The 5,138-nt window shown below is 52.7% G+C and overlaps 1 long non-coding RNA gene across 1 annotated transcript; it reads right to left on the bottom strand.

The window, feature by feature from the left end:
- Positions 1-252: 252 nt before the first annotated feature.
- On the bottom strand, positions 253-2,321 carry LOC143841898 (uncharacterized). The gene is made up of 3 exons (XR_013232934.1): positions 2,225-2,321; positions 1,114-1,404; positions 253-498 (listed from the first exon to the last, which is right to left on the bottom strand). It is a non-coding gene; the product is annotated as an uncharacterized LOC143841898 (long non-coding RNA).
- Positions 2,322-5,138: the final 2,817 nt, after the last annotated feature.

Raw genomic sequence — 5,138 nt, 5'->3', positions numbered from 1 at the left:
CTGATTCCCCTCTCCCCACGGCACCCCACGGAGCCCCCTGAAATGTATTTATTTATTTTTCAAAATTTGGATCTGACTTTATAGCCTCACAAAGGCCACCAGGCACCGAAAAACGTACATAATAACACCATTTATTAAACCCAATCAAAAAGGCACCATTAAATCAACTAAAAGTACTACATCTACATCTACGTATCTATATGATCGTAATCTACAAACCTTGTCTAAAGAACATATTTACAAAGAGTCCCATTTGTGCTCAGGCTTTTCTCAGCCCAGGTCTGGGTGCACGCGCCCCCGGTGCTTCCGGATCCAGGCCCTCAGCCGACCGCCCAGACGCCTCCTTCTCCCGTCTTCTTCCGCCACTGGGCTGGGCTCTGGCCGCGGCACACAGCTACACCGGAAGGCCTGGCGGACCCACGTGGAGATCCTCCGCCGGGGGGTGGCCGGAGCCGCTGGGGTGCCCACGTCCTCCTCTGCCGTGGCCCCGTCCAGACCCTGCAGGAAGGAGAGATGCCACAGGCTGACCTCGGCCTCAGGCCCTGACTGTGGCTCTGGGGCCGCGGCTTCAGGGAGGGACGTGGGCTCTCCCCCCAAGTGGCTGGGGGTCCCAGGCGGGCTGCTCAGGTGGGCCTGGCCTGTGGAGTGTGGAGCGGCCAATCTCTAAAGCAGGGAGGGAGGGAGCGAAGGGGGAGGGAGATGGTTTCAGGGCTATACTCCAGCCTGCCCCCTGACCCATTGGGCCCATTCAGGGGGGTGGCATTTGCTGGAGGCAAAATTGGCCATGCCTTCCGGGGCCTTTTTGCTAGACGGCTGTGTCAGCAGAAGATCGGGCTGACTGAATTGGACCAGTTTGTGGAAGAGTGCCAAGTAGATCACTTGCATGCAGGAGCAGTCTATCTCCGAGTGCCTGGAGTTGGGCGCAGGCAGCCAAAGAGGGCCCGCACCTTTCCCTGACAGACCCGGGGGGCTACTTTCAGAATGCAGGAAAGGGCCAGGGCGATGGGAGCGAGAGGCCCCCTCTGGTCATCCCTGTCTTTTGAGTCCCACGTCCCCCTTCCTCAAACCTTCCAGAACTTGCCTCTTGGCTGAGATGGGGTTAGCACCACGTACCTCACTGTTGATCGCTTCCCCGCTGGGGGTGGCCTCCAGTCCTCTGTCCCCCTTGCTGGCTCCAGCCGGAGCTCCCTCATCTTTCCTGCCAGGGGGCTGGGGAGGGTCCGCAGCCTCGCACAGAGTGCTGATGGTGCTGTAGGCGGGTGAGGAGGCTCTGGAAGACCCGGAGTCCTGGAGGCCCAGGAGGTGGGAAAGGTCTCCCTCCGTTGTGCTGTCTTGAGAAGACTCTGGCTGGGGGGTCTGGGGGCTGTCAATCTCGCAACTGTCAAGGCTGTAAACCGAGGGAACCTGGAAGGGAAACATGATTTTAAAACCAGCGAGTGCTTTGGACGGTGCCAGGGGAATCTCGGAGTCAAAGTCGTACTCAGGGAAGGGAGGAAGCCCGGATCCATTTCCCATTAGCTCTGGTGGAGAAGGTCTCGGGTGTTAGGAGCCAGGGGGGAACGCAGAGCTGGACGGTCGCAGCAGATGTTCCATAGGAAGTAAGGCCCATTTCTCCAGGGTCAGAGGCCACAATCTGCATGCTGAAGGTCCTGGGCTCCCTCTAGAATTAAAGGCTCTCAGGCAGCAGGCATGGTGAGAGGGCTGTCACTGCCTGCAGAGCAGCTGCCAGTCAGAGCTGGCAATATTAAAGCCGGCAGACCAAGAGGCTGACTCTGCCTCAATCAGCTCCAGGGGTTTCTGGAAGGGCCCATCGCTCAATGGTCAGGCACCATGTTTTGCACATGCCATGAAGATCCCGGGGGCACCTGGGGAGTAGCTCCTGCCAGTCAGAGGAGAGGAGACAACCGGGATGGCCAGCTGGAGTCTCCTTTGGCAGCTTCCCAGGAAGGTGGGGGTGCCCTCTCGTCCATCCTATGGACCTGGCACTCTCATGTATTTGGAAGGAATGGTTTTCCTTAGGTGAGTTTTCAACATGGTAAATTGTTCCTAATCACTTGGTGCATTGAATGATAGAAATAAGGCTTGTTAAATGTCCAGTGGTGGCTTCTCATCTCATTGCCCTGCCTCCCTCCCTGACAGGATCTTGCCTGCCCACTGAATTCTTCTCTCATTCCCCAGGGCCCCTGAACCGACCGGCTTCTCCGCCTCTCCTTTGAAGACTCACCACTATTACATGGACCTCCAGGGGTGGACCGTGTTCTTCTCCTGGCTGAGGCCAGATGTCCTCCTGGGAGCCCAGAGATGAAGCCTCGTCCACATCCCCTTCCTCTGTGAAACCTGGGTTGTCCTGGGACAGCTGTTTGTCAAGTTCATCCATCTGCAAGACCAAGTGCCCAAAGAAGGTTAAAATTATGGCCCGCCTAGGAATCATCACAGTTGGCTTTTCATGAAGAAACAAGGATGCACATTTCATTCATATATTTCTTATCTCGTTCATTTGCACGAGAGGGGCAATGTGGTGACTCCGGAGGCCGTGCTCTGCATACAGGAATTTTAATTCTGGCCTCACGGGGATCCCAGGTGCCAGGGTAGAGCTGATGCTCAAGACCGGGGAAAGGAGACCAGGCTATGGAAACAGGCACTCTGAGGCTACATCTGGCAGCTTCATGGGGCGTGTCCTCCTGGCAGCTGGTTTGCTCCCTCATTCATTTTCTGGACATGGACCTCTAACTGATTTTTCCTTCATTCCTCCAACTCCTAAGCCAGCCTGTCCTTCTGGTGATCTGCCCAGCTTCTGCCTTTCCTATCAAGACTCACCTGCTTTTCTAACAACCTCAGGTACACCTTCAGGCACATCCTCTGCAGAGGACCACACTCCTCCCGGCTGTCAGAAGACAAAGGCCTTTCTGCACCGTCTTCTTTCCCTTCTCTGGACGTATCCTGCCGCACCTCTTCCTCCTCCGGTCTCTCCTGCTGCTACACCTGCAAGGCCAAAGTGTCCAGAGAAGTTGGACTTTAAGACCCTTCTCAGAAATCCCATTGGCCTTTTTAGCCACTGAGGCACACTGCTGACTCCTGTTCCATGTATGGTCTACCAAGACTCCTAGATCCCTTTTGCACTTACTACTGCCAAGACAAGTCTCCCCCATCCTATTCTGGTGTAGGTGGTTTTTCCTACCTAAATGCAGAACTGCACATTTGTCCCTGTTGAAGTTCATTTTGTTCCGTTTAGCCCACTTCTCAAGCCTTTTAGTTCTCTTCCCCTTGAGGTTCCCAGGTGACCCAATCTGGTGGGAATTAGAATTGAAAAGCAAGGGGAAAGGCCGCTTGGAGGGATGGATCCAGGCCCCTCTCCACCCCGCCCCTCCCTTGTGCCTCTCCAGCACCTGGTGTTTTCTTGGGAGACGGCCTCTGAATCGTCAGTGGGAATTCAGGTCAGTAGATGAAAAGCTCTCAGAGAGAAGTCCTATTGTGGAGGACGTCCAGTGATGAAGAAATGGCCATTTGGCTCTTGGTCAGAGTACTGATGACACGTAATGGGCACCAAACTGCCAGTTCTTACCATACAATTTATTTATAGTGCCATTCCTCATACGATCCACAGTAGAAGAGCAGATCAGTAGAACGTGACTGCTTTCCAGTGTAGTAATTGATGCATAAGACAAGCCCTAATGATGTGAGACTATTGTGACCACTTGAGGCTAAGCCATTCTGGGTCTGGTCCCTTTGGCCAGCCAGATCTCTCTGGCCTTTCCCTCGGCTAGTGGCGTTTCTGTGCATGCAGCCCCCTCAGCCTCCGGACAGAAAGTCACCGTCTCTCTTACCATTCCCTCATCCATTCTTCTGGCAGCTGCTCGAGAGGATCCAGCTCCTGGAAATATAGCAGGGAGATGTGAACCCACAATTCCGCTGACCGTTGAGCCTGGACCCAACTGACCGGGCCAGCGAGGTTCCGAGCTGACATCATCAAAGGTTCTGGATTTGTCCCCTGGGGAAGATTCCGTTCCGACTGGGACTGCCTTGGTCTCCCACAGAACTGCAAGGAAAGACATGTCAATGCCTAACGCTTGAAGGAGAGCAAACTCTTATTAAAAACCTTTTCATGTTTTTGGCAACCCATAAAATCAGGCTTATTCTAAAGAGCCAGTGGCTAATTGTATGCCATGTACCAGCCCAGACACACACACACACAGACAGATATCCAGCAGGGCATTATGCCAGGAAGCCCCTCCTCCCGAAGAGCCATTTTCTGGAGATCAGTTGGGATTTGGGGACATCTCCAGACTAAGAATGCCATTCTCCAGTTGGGGCTTGAGGATCTCGCGATTAGTGAGATCAGGAGCCCAAAACAGCTGCTTTGCAGGGTGGACTTGTGCCCTGCTGAGGTCTCTGTCCTCCCTCTCCCACCTCCAGGCCTGCAGGGGAAGAAGCAGGGAGTCCTGAGGGCCAAGGGAACCGGGAAGCCATCTGGGTCTGAGAAGGGCAAAGAATGGGGCGACTCCAGAAGGAGCCTCCCTAGATCTCCAGCCTCCGGGGAACTGCAAGCCTTGAGAGCCCCCAGCCCAGGAGAAGAGGCGGCTGGAGGCCCCTCACGTCCTGCTCTGATGTTCCTGGATACAAAAGGCAAAGATCTTAAGGAAATGGCAAATACAAATAGATCAATTCATTTTTAGATCCAGGAAACCGAGAGTAGCAAAATTATTGAGATACCATTCAGTGAAAGAAGGAGGTTGGGGAATCCCAAATATTTCGCTATATTATGATGGGTATCAATTAAGACATATTATTCCTTTCCTATCTCTCTCAAGGGAAATTAACAGCTCAAACTTGGATAATTAGATTTCGGAGAAAATAGGAGGTTTCCAGGTTTTATTTGGCAAGATCGCAGGTAAAAATTTAAACATAAACTCATTGCTTAGTCTTCATAGTCCGATACTCGTGTGGAAAAAAAGGAAAAAGAACCTATACCCTGCCATCTTCCCATTAACACCTATTTTTTGCCACCCAAAATTTGTAGCATTTAAAAGTTAATGATTAGACCTTATAGGAGACCTTGGTAAAGTCCTTTTTCGTAAAAATATACATACAAATTTATCAGAGGTTAGCAAAATGTGAAGGCTTGAAAGATATTTTCCAGA

The sequence above is a fragment of the Paroedura picta genome, chromosome 7, assembly GCF_049243985.1.
Source record: "Paroedura picta isolate Pp20150507F chromosome 7, Ppicta_v3.0, whole genome shotgun sequence".
NCBI lineage: Eukaryota > Metazoa > Chordata > Lepidosauria > Squamata > Gekkonidae > Paroedura > Paroedura picta.
The sequence above is the reverse complement of the archived record's forward strand: the minus strand, read 5'-3'. Positions and strand labels throughout refer to the sequence as shown.